The sequence below is a fragment of the Medicago sativa genome, chromosome 7, assembly GCF_051527215.1.
Source record: "Medicago sativa cultivar Bolivia chromosome 7, Bolivia_mono, whole genome shotgun sequence".
Lineage (NCBI taxonomy): Eukaryota > Viridiplantae > Streptophyta > Magnoliopsida > Fabales > Fabaceae > Medicago > Medicago sativa.
The window spans coordinates 84153383-84167444 of NC_140755.1; the positions used below are offsets into that span (position 1 = coordinate 84153383).

The following is a 14062-nucleotide window of genomic DNA, read 5'->3' on the forward strand; positions in this document are numbered from 1 at the left end:
GTGTTTTTTTTTGTGATATGGAGAGAGACGTGAGCAATTTTCTTTAAAGGTGAAGTGTTTGTTTTGAAATGGACTAAAGCTGCAAGCCTAACCATTATATACTCTCTTGTTTATCCTGCGTGCTTCTTTCTTTCTCCTTACTGTACACCTTCACTTTTTAACCTTTGATTTTAATTCTGGTGGCTATGATGAATTTTCTGTTGTTTAATTTTGGACCCTCTGATCCATCAGACGGTCTAAATTAACTCAGGCTGAGCCAATTTGCTTTGTTTGCATTTTAATCCTTTCTTTATGCCTTATTTGCATTCTAGTCCTTCTTTTAAAATTTAAACCTATTTCTTTTAAACTCATAAATTGTTTTTTCACTATGTGTCATGCATTTTTTTTTTATATGCTTTAATCCTTATAACATGCATCTTGTAGTTAATTTTGCTTTAATGTTTGTTCTCAAAATTCGCATTTCATGCATTATTTTTTATACCTAATCTCATGCATTTCTTTCTAACCCTCTTTCAAATAATTATTTCATGCATCTTAAGTGTTTTAATCTACATGACCTACATTTTTTCTAATTTTGTGTTTTAGTACTTTAAAACTCTATCTCATGCATTTTTTTTTACTCTATAATGTCTTTTGTAAATTTTGCTTTAGTGTTTCAATTTCCACTTTGTGCTCTATTTCGATTTTAAGCTTTTTTATTATCTCGTTTGCTTTAATTCGTTTCTTATCATCTTGATTGCTTTAATTTGCTTTTTTTTATTATCTTGTTTGCTTTAATTCTAGTATCATCTCATGCATTTTTATTATTGCAATTTATTTAAATTCCATGATGATTAGTGTGTATAACTAGGAAATGGATGTATATTCTTACCATTGGTTTGTAGCTTGGCAAAGAGGCCATATAATGTATCTAGGAATTTTTTGTAATAATGTAGGTAACACAAGCACCGACACTTGCACCGACACTTTATTTACCGCTTTATCTCGCTTTATTTTTCCGTTACTACGTTAGCTTTCCGTTAGTTAGAAAAATCTTTTATCTCAAAAATCAAATAAGCAAAAGTCAAATTAGTTTTCCTAATAAACCTTGGACCCAAGTCCAAGTTGTTTTTTCCTTTTTATTTTCTTAATCAAATTCCTAAATGAACTTTAATTAAACTTAGACTAAATTTCTCAAATAAAAGGAAACAACCTCACTCCAATTTTATTCTTCTATACCTTGAGGTCTCGCAATCCTTCTCAAAATCATTTTCAAAATCAAATTAAAATCAACCTAACCCACAAAAATGTTTTTATAAGAACGAACTACGGCGGTTTTGATCCCTTTTAAGGGTACGTAGGCAGAGGCTTTAATCCTTTCAAATCGATCAAATAAAAATAACGAAAACTCCAACTTCTTCTCCCTCCATTTCTTTCACTTCAACTTTAAACAACAAATTTTCAAATAAAAATAAAGTTAGAAAGAGGTTCTCACGGAGTACCGTGAACGACGCGGGTGCCTAACACCTTCCCGAATCGTAACCGACCCCCGGATCCAAAAAGGGTTTTTCAATCTCTTTTTCCCTTCCCAAGAATAAAATCGAGCAAGTCCGGTAGATTGAAGGTTCAAGTCCAATCAATGGCTTGACACCCAAAAATCTTGGTCTACAAAAATGGCGACTTCACTGGGGATCCTACGCGGGTTTAGCCCACCTTTCTTTCTTTATTACTTTTGCTTTATCATTTGTATATACTTTGTAAATACTTTTACGTGAGTGGTGAGACAAAGTCCTATACCCGGACTCGAGTGAAACATAAGATAGGGGTGGTAGACTCATAGTGGCATACCGAGAGTATTCTCGTGTCTTGTCACACGTGAGATAACCACACTTAGCGGAGGAGCTTAAAGTGATATATGTCGGCGGGTGTTGTCACGCTTAGACTCTATTGCTTTTAAGTTTCCGTTTGTACGCTAAGGACCTTTAGTAACCCTTAACCCATCTTGGCTTTTTTTAGGATGTAGTGCGGTGGCTAAGCCGGGTGATGTCTCGGTATTAGTCTACTTGCAATGCTACACTCGAACTAGACTTTCCTACGAACGTTGTTGGACCGGGTGTTGTCTCGGTATCCGATAAAGTTCTGTGGCGGTTGTAATTCGGGAACCTTGGTAGAACCCTTGTTACTTGTGCAATGGAAACCATAGCCCTTACCAAATGGCGTTGTGTCCCTTAAGCTCCAGCATGTATACCTTAAACCTCATCATGTATTCAATGTTCTTAGCATCATCACGCATTCATGCATTCATCTATAAACATTTTTTCCCATTCATAAAACTATCGAAGGATTTAGCCAAGTTGTTTGTAAACATCGAAGGAATGGACCTTTGTAAGAATGAATACCAAGCAATACAACTTCAAAAATCTTACCAAAGCTTTTACTTTTGATTAAGAACTTCATCCTTGGGTTCATTCTTACTGTTTGAAAAGGAAACCTATTGCAATATCTTTACAAATCTTCAAAATGAAACCATGTTCACCTGCAATGTTTACAATTTACCTTGATAAATCCTTCGATAACAAAAAAAAATTGTACATTTTTTGCATAAACATATCATGCATCATGTTGCATTCATAGTTTCTAGTCTGTGTCTCATACTTTATCTCTATGTACAAAAGGTCAATCCATCAGTCTACCCGCATCTACAACACTCGATCAAATCAGAATGGATCATCTTGAACAAGAGAACCACAAGCTTCGTGAAGAGGTGACAACCCTCCGGGCTGAGAATGAGATTTTGAGGAACTTAGTGTCTTTAATGACGGTTGCGCAGAGTCAGCCACTATCTCTTCCAGTTGGCAGCACTCAAGCTCAGACGATTGCTTCCACAACTCCGATTTCAACAGTGTTTTCTAGTACTCCTCAACATGCTATGCTGGAAGGTTATCTCTGGAGTACACCTCTAAGTTCTTGTGAAGTGTTCCGTCCTGGTGTCTCTAAGGTTCAAGCTCCTTTTGTGCAACAGACAACGCCTATCCCTCAATCAGGCCCTTTGATCCCTCAAGCCACTATGACTTACTCATCACCGTTGATTCATACTACTCATCAGGGCCATGTGCCAATCTATCACTCTGAAAATGTGGTTGCATACGACCGGATAGCTGAACTGGAAGAAAAGTTCGATAGAATACTGTTAGAATTGAAAGCTCTTCGTGGGAAAGAACTGTTTGGGAAAAATGCTTATGATCTTTGCTTGGTTCCCAATGTCGTGATACCACCCAAATTCAAGGTCCCTGATTTTGAGAAATACAAAGGGAACACTTGCCCTGAGCTTCATTTGATAATGTACGTGAGAAAGATGTCTGCTCAAGTAGGCAATGATGAACTCCTTATCCACTGTTTCCAAGATAGTTTGACTGGTGCTGCACTGATATGGTACATGGGTCTGAGCAAGGATGATATCAAAACTTTCAGTGATTTGTGTGAGGCTTTCGTCCAGCGATATAATTATAACTTGCACTTGGCCCCAAATAGAAAGGAACTGCAGGCCATGACTCAGAATGATAATGAATCCTTCAAAGCTTATGCCCAACGTTGGAGAGATTTTGCTGAACAAGTCCGTCCACGTCTAGAAGAGAAAGAGTTGACCGAAATTTTCTTGGAAACTTTGGATCCGTTTTATTTTGAGCATATGCTTGCAAGTGCATCTGGCAATTTCACGGATATGATGGCTGCAGGCATGCGTATTGAAGATTGGGTCCGAAAAGGACATTTGATCAAAGAAGTTGTTCTCAATAATGGTTCAGAAGAGGAAGACCAGGAAATGAGTGTGGCAGAAAGTCAGCTTCAACAACAGCATCTGGCTTATCACCCCGTTGCCGCTGTTATGCCTGTCACAAATGCTCTGCAAAGTTCGGGTTATCAACCCCAATTTCAGCAATATCAACAACAGCCTCGACAACGGACTTCAAGGAAACGGATTGACCCTATTCCCATGACGTATGCAGAGTTGTTTCCAAAGTTGCTTGAAAGGAATTTGGTCTATCCTAAGGCACCTCTGCCAATGCCAGCAAAGTTGTCAGCCCAGCATAGGCCCGACCTCTTTTGTGCTTTCCATCAAGGGGCACCAGGTCATGATATTGAGCATTGTTGTGCATTGCAGAAGGTAGTTCAGAAGTTGATCCAGAAAAATCTCATACCTTTTGAAGAGTTTTGAATTTGAAGGTGCAAGTTAATCTGTTATCGGATCGTGGAACCTGATGTTGGTACATGGAATGTTTAGCTGCATTTGGGTCTTTGTTGATGCTTATTTCTATTACTCATCTGTTTAATTAATATGTTTGTTTGTTGCTTTATGTTTTTCAAAAAAAAATAAAAAAAATCCTTTCGTCCCACCCGAGACGGAAGTGAACTTATTTAGGGCTTTTTGCTTTATGTATTTTCATCATTAATTAAAAGGTCGCTTTGATCCCGACTTTGTTTTTATTTTGTGCTTTTTCTGGAAAGATGGTAATACAAAAAACCAAAAATTCTTTTCTTTAAATCATTTCCACATATTTGCATAATCATAATGTTTATATCAATAATCAAACCATGCATTAATAAACCCGTTGAACACTTAAACCTTGTACTCTCTCTCAACTTTGAGTTCCTTGTATCCGAGACTGAAGAGGAGTATGAAGAAGTTTCCAATGTGATTTCTCGCCTACTGGGGCATCTTGGCCATCGAAGCTGTGAATATCAAGAAAGATTGTTCTGAAGAGGACTTTCATGTACAAAGACTGGCACGAGATGCTACCATCTGCCTTGCAGGGATGTTATACTTCAAGTGCACACTTCAACAGGGGCAACCCCCCCACCATCCCTCAGTATACAATATAAAGGCAATGCTTCACATGGAGGTCAAAGTCCCGGCAACGGAAGTTCCAATGAAAGCTAAGCTTGATTGAATTTAAAAGTGTTAATGCCGTGTGCCATGGACAGTTATATCGAAAGGATAAAGAAAGTATTCGACAAAGAAGGCTCGTCCCCGTGAATGCCAAGAAAGTGGCTTTGTGCTCAAAAATATGTTGTCTGATTCCAGGGGCGAAGGAATGCCTAATTACAAAAGCATGGTGACAAGCTTGTATGTCCTGTGAATGTCAATGCAGTCAAGAAATACTTTGTTAAAATGAAAGGCTCGATAAGTTGCAAACTTGAAAAAGCGGCTTAGGCAAAAAAGAGCGTCTCGATGGATTGAAAACCCGAAAGGGTGGTCCATGCAAAAATTAGAGACATGAAGAAAGAAAATAAAAAATCAGCTCGATAAGTCGCAAACTTGAAAAAGCGGCTTAGGCAAAAAAGAGCGTCTCGATGGATTGAAAACCCGAAAGGGCGGTCCATGCAAAAGTTAGAGACAAAAAAAAAAAAAAAAGAAAAATGTGTTTATCCTGATAGGTTGAAACCCGCAAGGGCAACCTATGCAAAAGTTAAGGATTATAACAAAGTAACTGCATCTGGTCGGACATGACTCACTTGGGGCATTCCAGTCGTCAAAAGACTTCCGACTTATGGCAAGGCATCTTTATCAAATCAAGTATGATTCATCTGGGGCATCTTAACTGTCAAAGGACTCCCGATATAAAGCATCTGCAGGTCAAAGACTCGGAACAGTGGAATTCAAAGTTGTTAGGGGGCACAATGGTTATTGTGTTCAACGTATCTTTTCCATATAATTACCATTTTCCAAACTTTTTAAAATCTTTGGAACCACGCCTTTGGCAGGTCACCACTCCTTTACATCTAATTTGAGCCTGTGCCCATTTATTTGAAATTCTCATTTATTCTGTTTGCATAATTTTCTTCTATTTTTGATGTGAATACTTAAAGCAAAAAAATTTAAAACTTTTTAATGTCTTTTGAAAAGCATAAACAACAGGTACATCTTCTTTGAACTTAGGAGTAGTAGAAACATACATCAACATTCGTCCCAAGGACAGTTAAACTCTGCAAGGTAAGCATGACAAAAAGCTGGGAGATGACCTCTGTCAAAAAAAAAAAAAAAAAAAAAAAAAAAGAAGAAGAAGAAGAAGAGCTCGCTAAGTCGAAAACCCGAAAGGGCGGCTTAAGCCAAAAATGAGCGTCCCGGTAGACTGAAAACCCGAAAAGGGCGGTCCAGGCAAAAATTAGGGGCATAAAAAAAAAATATATATATATATATATACTCCCGGTGGATTGAAAACCTGAAAGGGCGATCCAGGCAAAAGTTAGGGACTTTCAAAAAAAAAAAAAAACAATACAAAAAATGAATAAAGACAGAGGTATCACAGTTCAAGTGGGTCAAATGGAAAGAATGCACTTTGTGACGACTTTTGCTAGAATGGTTGATTGATGGGTTTTATCCCGAGAAATGGCGACTTTTGCCGGTGATTTGATGAATGGCGACTCCTGCCTATGGTTTAATTGACGGTGTCTCCCATCTGTGGTTTGATTAATGTATTTTATCCCTTAGAAATGGCGACTTCTGCCAAGTTCTTGATTGATGAGTTGTTTCCCCAAGTGGATTGATTATTGGGCTTTCTCCCCTCAAGTGGTTTGATTATGGGGCATTCTCCCTTCAAGTGGTTTGGTTGTGAGGCATTCTCCTTTCAGTGGTTTGATTAATGGGTTGTTCCCCCACCAGTGGTCTGAGTATGAGCTTTACCCTGACAGTGTTTAACTCATCTACAGTAATGTTATTCCCAATGAAGATTGCCGAGTGGTTGTACTGTGGTGTCGGTCCATCTCTCATCTTACCTATCCTCTTTTGTTTCATCAAGTTCACCTGTCATATACAGTCATATATTCATACATTCATATACTCATACATTCATTCATACATATATTCATGCATATAAACATTCTTGCATATATTGCATGCATACAAATATCATTCATACATGATTGCATTTACCACCTCGTGTCTTATTTCAACTGTATCTCATAAAAGCGTCTACCCCAGTGTGTCTGGTCCAGAGATGTCATTCACTGGAAGCCCGGTGGATTCCGGCAAACTTATCAAAAGCCGAGTGTATTCTCGCAAACCTTTCATCAAAAGCCGAGTAGATTCTTGCAAACCTTTCATCAAAAGCCGAGTGTTTTCTCGCAAACCTTTCATCAAAAGCCGAGTGTATTCTCGCAAACCTTTCATCAAAAGCCAAGTGTATTCTCGCAAACCTTTCATCAAAAGCCGAGTGTATTCTCGCAAACCTTTCATCAAAAGCCGAGTGGATTCTCGCAAACATTTCATTAAAAGCCGAGTGGATTCTCGCAAACCCTTCATCAAAAGCCGAGTGTATTCTCGCAAACCTTTCATCAAAAGCCGAGTGGATTCTCGCAAACCGTTCATCAAAAGCCGAGTGGATTCTCGCAAACCGTTCATCAAAAGCCGAGTGGATTCTCGCAAACCCTTCATCAAAAGCCGAGTGGATTCTCGCAAACCCTTCATCAAAAGCCGAGTGGATTCTCGCAAACCTTTCATCAAAAGCCGAGTGGATTCTCGCAAACATTTATTTTGCTTCAAAAGGTCAGTCCCAAACCACGGACAGCTTGTGTTTACCTGTCATTCCCTTAATATGTCGTCCCCAACTTGTGTTCAAAAGGCGTCACTAATCCAATACATAAAAAGGTCATCCTCAAGGTGTTTAATTCATAAATGTCACCAATCAGCTTGTGTTCAAGTGGTAGATCCCATCCAATAATCACTTTGTCAATACCAATCGGTATAGACAAGCTTTATCTTCTGTACTTTCGTCCCTACCACGGGCTGTTGGTAATGGACAAGCTTTACTTTCTGTCTTAAGCTTTATTTTCCGTCTCAAGCTTTATCTTCCGTCTGAGCTTTATCTTCAGTCCAACCTTTATCTTCCGTCTGAGCTTTATCTTCAGTCCAAGCTTTGTCTTCCGTTTGAGCTTTATGTTCCGTTCAAGCTTTATCTTCTGTATGTTCGTCTTTACCACGGAAGTCGGTAATAGTCAAGCTTTATCTCCCCAGTGCTACTTATCAGTTTGTTCCCCAGTCAGTTTATTTTTGTCGTCTTTGCATTCATACTTGCATCGTTTGCATTCATATCATTATATTCATTGCATTCTCAGCTTTTCAACTGGTCAAAATTCGGTGTACTTAGTATTTAAGTCTCTTCGACCCATCGATTTAAAAGTTTTCTTTCAAATCTTCGTGACGAAGAAACTTAAATAGGGGCATCTGTCATACCCCAAATTTTGACCACTTTTCTCTGTTTTTACCCTTTTTATTCGTACTTTTAACGCCGAGTGATTTCGTTGTCTCAGACAGAATTTTCGGCAGATAGTTATTTTAAAAGAGCTCATTTGGTTACTAAAGGGGACAATTTTATTTAGTTTCAAATTTTGGAAGTTATTGTTATCATTATTTTATTTTAATGTTGTTTTTCATCTTATTCTTTTTCTTTATTTTATTTATTTTATTTTAATCTTTTCTTTTTATAAAAAGGTCACGTGAGTGACCATGTTTTCTTTTTAATTTTCTTACTTTTTCTATTTATTCCCATTGTTATTTTAAGTCATAGTTAGGGTCTTTAGGTCCACTTGTTACATTGTTATTGGTCCAAAGAGCATCCAAAGCATTTTCTTTCTCTCCAAGTTTCATTAAGGGTAGTTTAGTATTTAGTCCATCCATCCTTTTTAACCTAGTTGGTCACTATATATAGTATCATTCCAATCATTGGCAGGGGGCTGCACACAATTTCCAAAGGCTGCACAAAATTCATTGCACAAAAACCTTCAGCGGCAGCAGACCCAAAAGGAGATCGAAAACTTTCTTTCTTTGAGAAAATACCCAGCAACATTAACATCTATCTTCTTCCACCATTTTCAATTCATCTTCAAAAATCCAAACACACTCATAGCCACATATGATCCTCCTTGATTCATCAAACCGTCACTACCACCTCCAAATACAAAATCAATTTGCAGAATCATGATCACATAACCCAAACGACTTCAAGTTCCCAATCACACATAATATCAAATTCAAATCCAACACCTCCTTTCACAAATAACACAAATCGGTCCTCAAACAACAAATCAATCCAAACTCAAACCAAAATCATGTCCATTATACCAAACAGCCCTTAACAAAATCAACATCACAAATTTCCCAGCAAAGTTTCATCTCCATTTTTTTGATCTAAACTCAGCCAATAACCACAATTATCAACAAACACAGATTCACGCATCAATTTTTGATCCATTCCATTTCACAAATTCCCAATCATTTTCGGATTTGATTTTAATAAACTATAACCAAACGGTGAAGATTCAAAACATCATGAAAACAAATGAATCCACATCGTTGCTGATCTAAACAAACTGAATCGTTCACAAATCATCAGAGAACCAAACAAACCCTCACACATCACGATAGCACAAATTCAAAGAATTCGAGCACAGCGCCGCTGGATCAGGAAAGAAAGAAGAAACTAAGAAGAAGCTGAGTCCGGATCCGAGTTGAAGAGAGGAAGATCGGAACAGTAAAGAAAGAAGAAGCAGCAGTGGTTCATTTTCCAGCAGCAAATCGGAGTCGCGGACGTGAATAACGGAGGTAACTCTTTGCTTCCTTTTTTCGAATTTAATTGTAGATCTAGGCTTTTGTGCTTGCATCTTGAAGATTATGAGTCTGGATTTGTGTTCTATGTGAAAAAGGATACTCAAATATGTATTTATTTTTGAAAACGGAGGAGGTTTGGGATTCCGACGCGGTGGCGCCACCACCTGCCACCGTGCCGGAAAACTAAAGCTCACCGGAGAAGATAAACCAAAGTGGCGGTGTTTTTTTTTGTGATATGGAGAGAGACGTGAGCAATTTTCTTTAAAGGTGAAGTGTTTGTTTTGAAATGGACTAAAGCTGCAAGCCTAACCATTATATACTCTCTTGTTTATCCTGCGTGCTTCTTTCTTTCTCCTTACTGTACACCTTCACTTTTTAACCTTTGATTTTAATTCTGGTGGCTATGATGAATTTTCTGTTGTTTAATTTTGGACCCTCTGATCCATCAGACGGTCTAAATTAACTCAGGCTGAGCCAATTTGCTTTGTTTGCATTTTAATCCTTTCTTTATGCCTTATTTGCATTCTAGTCCTTCTTTTAAAATTTAAACCTATTTCTTTTAAACTCATAAATTGTTTTTTCACTATGTGTCATGCATTTTTTTTTTATATGCTTTAATCCTTATAACATGCATCTTGTAGTTAATTTTGCTTTAATGTTTGTTCTCAAAATTCGCATTTCATGCATTATTTTTTATACCTAATCTCATGCATTTCTTTCTAACCCTCTTTCAAATAATTATTTCATGCATCTTAAGTGTTTTAATCTACATGACCTACATTTTTTCTAATTTTGTGTTTTAGTACTTTAAAACTCTATCTCATGCATTTTTTTTTACTCTATAATGTCTTTTGTAAATTTTGCTTTAGTGTTTCAATTTCCACTTTGTGCTCTATTTCGATTTTAAGCTTTTTTATTATCTCGTTTGCTTTAATTCGTTTCTTATCATCTTGATTGCTTTAATTTGCTTTTTTTTATTATCTTGTTTGCTTTAATTCTAGTATCATCTCATGCATTTTTATTATTGCAATTTATTTAAATTCCATGATGATTAGTGTGTATAACTAGGAAATGGATGTATATTCTTACCATTGGTTTGTAGCTTGGCAAAGAGGCCATATAATGTATCTAGGAATTTTTTGTAATAATGTAGGTAACACAAGCACCGACACTTGCACCGACACTTTATTTACCGCTTTATCTCGCTTTATTTTTCCGTTACTACGTTAGCTTTCCGTTAGTTAGAAAAATCTTTTATCTCAAAAATCAAATAAGCAAAAGTCAAATTAGTTTTCCTAATAAACCTTGGACCCAAGTCCAAGTTGTTTTTTCCTTTTTATTTTCTTAATCAAATTCCTAAATGAACTTTAATTAAACTTAGACTAAATTTCTCAAATAAAAGGAAACAACCTCACTCCAATTTTATTCTTCTATACCTTGAGGTCTCGCAATCCTTCTCAAAATCATTTTCAAAATCAAATTAAAATCAACCTAACCCACAAAAATGTTTTTATAAGAACGAACTACGGCGGTTTTGATCCCTTTTAAGGGTACGTAGGCAGAGGCTTTAATCCTTTCAAATCGATCAAATAAAAATAACGAAAACTCCAACTTCTTCTCCCTCCATTTCTTTCACTTCAACTTTAAACAACAAATTTTCAAATAAAAATAAAGTTAGAAAGAGGTTCTCACGGAGTACCGTGAACGACGCGGGTGCCTAACACCTTCCCGAATCGTAACCGACCCCCGGATCCAAAAAGGGTTTTTCAATCTCTTTTTCCCTTCCCAAGAATAAAATCGAGCAAGTCCGGTAGATTGAAGGTTCAAGTCCAATCAATGGCTTGACACCCAAAAATCTTGGTCTACACTTGTGTTCATAAAAACTAATATTATCACTAGTTTATTAGCATTTTCTTTAAAAATATTAGATTTTTTTTTAAAAAAAATGTATCAATTGTTTTGATTATGTTCATAACCTTACTTTATTTTGAGATTTATGTTAACTAGAAGATTTTTTGGTTACATCTTGAAATGACCAAAATACAACTAAATTGGAATTAAATTCTTTAGAAAGGGTGTAACATAGATACGATTCCCCTTTCTAAACTTATGTCGAATTTTTTCAAGATAAAGAGTTTAAGATTATGATTTTATGTAATTTTATATTTTTTTATTGTTGATTATTTGTGTTGGGTTTTAAGAAGGAAAATAATGTTTTTTCTCTTTTGCCAGTTTTCATTTTCAGGAATTTTTGTCAAAGGGTGAAGATAAACTTAGTTTACTTACACTACAAGAATTTTGTCTTTTACTGGCGGAATTAAACCCTCAATAATGCAAAAATCCCTCAGTACTACATATTACTGAGGGATTGGTGTCCCTCAGTAATACTGGCGTCAGTAATGTTACTGGCGGAATTTTCCCTCAGTAATGTAGAGGTAGTTTTGACAAAGCATTACTGAGGGAACAATCCCTCAGTAATTACTGACGGACTGTTCCATCAGAAACATTTTTATTTCTAGCAAGAGATTCATCCAAAGAGGTAACAGATTCTTCAAAAATCTCGCATGCATTATCACTGCATCCAACTGTCAAGGCCAAACAACCTGCAATGGAATCAAATTTAATAATCAATTAACAAATGCAATGTACATTATATATGAAAAAAGGGCATAATTTAGTGAAAACCTTACCAATGGCGTGCGATGCAGAGTTACCTCTTTGGCAGATGTCATCTTTGATCCCTCTTTTATTGAAGCAAGACAACTATGTAACAAAGTAGTAAATCTGATAAAAAAATAAAAGAACATCCTGGTTATATTTTATTTTTTTTGAGTAAGAACATCATGGTTATATGAATTATGATAATCTCCAGCTATGTATTCGTCACTCTTGAACACCTGCTAGTGAACACTTATTGGTACTGAACTACTTTTTGTAAGTTACTGACTGAATACATAAAATTACCTTCTCAAGAAGGCAACCAAGGGTCATAAGCACTGTGCCGAGAGTCCCTATCGCAACACTGAAAAGCATAAGCCACCCTCTTTTGCCAATAAATTCAACACTGTTTTCTTTATGTCAACCATAATGGCGAGCCAGGTTTGCAAATAGATTCAAAACTTCGACAATGACTAGAAAACTCAATGCCAACATTGATCATGTCATAACTTGTTTATGTTCAAATTGTCAATCATTTCTGATTCTTACCTAGAAATTTTCCTTCTCCTTCCCCACCTACCTCGACCTCAACCTTTTTCGTGATGAAACATAGTAACAACTTTTATAACCCTTATAGACAAATTTAACCATGACACAGCCTATAATGATCTATGTAGCACAAACATTTCTTATTGAAAGTGTGTATGTCGTCCACGCATGTCGGTGTCCGGTAGGTGGTTACATTCAATCACGTTCATTTTATTAAATTATTATCAGTATCCGGTGTCAATGAATTTGCTTCTGCTTCATAAATCATAGCAAATATACTCCTATGGGTTTGGAGCAATAGTAATACAACGCTTAAAATTAAACATTGAACATCTGACAAATTTAAAACTAAAAAGTGTGTACTTTCCAATAATTATGAATAAAAACAACATTGAAAAAAAACCAAAAACCTTCTTCCACCACCCATAATAAAACAATCCATTTGGCAGAATCTTTCACAGTCAAACAAAGTCACAGATCCAAAAACCATTTAAATTCCAAACACCACAAAATGAACAACTAAAATTAACTAAAACAAGCATGAAAAATGGTCCCTAGTTTTGCAATGAATTTAACAAAGTTTGAGGGACTAAACAACAAGCATATCAAATTGGGGAAATTAAATTTGGGGATTAAACAAGCGTAATAAATTAGGGGAAAATCAATAGTGTCTTCAACCCATTAACAACAACAAGCATCAAAATTGGAGAAGAATGGGAATCAAAAGGCTTACCTGAGGCAGCAGCGAGGAAGCGATGTATCTTGTCCAACGGTGTTGTTGTGTCGTGTTGAACTTGATTGAGTCTTGAGTAAGGTCGAGGATGACAGGCAGAGATGAGATGAGATGAGACTTGAGACACGAGGAGGCGTTGAGGTTGAAGGATGTTTGCATCGTGGTGGGGATGGGTGGCGAGAGCAAACTGCAAAGGTGAAGAGAAAGACAAAGCTCAGCGAGAGAGAGAAGAGTAAGGGTTTGTGTAAAAACAAAAAGGCTACTGGCGGATTTTTCAATCTGTCAAACATTACTGACCGATTAATATCCGCCACTAATCCAAGGTAGAGTGGTCATCAACATTACCGACGGATTTATCTGCCAATAAAGTATTTTACTGAATTAGTGAGGGTTTATTCCGCCAGTAACGTTATTGAGGTTTTTTTTACAATACTGAAGGTTTATTCCGCCAATAATTACTGAGGGTCTAAATCCCTCAGTAATGCAATTTTGAATTGGTCAGTAATTTGAGGTATTCTTGTAGTGTTAAGCTTCCACAAACT

At 36.7% G+C, this 14062-nt stretch overlaps 1 long non-coding RNA gene across 1 annotated transcript; it reads right to left on the bottom strand.

Moving 5' to 3' along the window:
• Nucleotides 1–11789: 11789 nt before the first annotated feature.
• On the bottom strand, nucleotides 11790–13826 carry LOC146909440 (uncharacterized). The gene is made up of 3 exons (XR_015017660.1): nucleotides 12545–13826; nucleotides 12271–12364; nucleotides 11790–12183 (listed from the first exon to the last, which is right to left on the bottom strand). It is a non-coding gene; the product is annotated as an uncharacterized LOC146909440 (long non-coding RNA).
• Nucleotides 13827–14062: the final 236 nt, after the last annotated feature.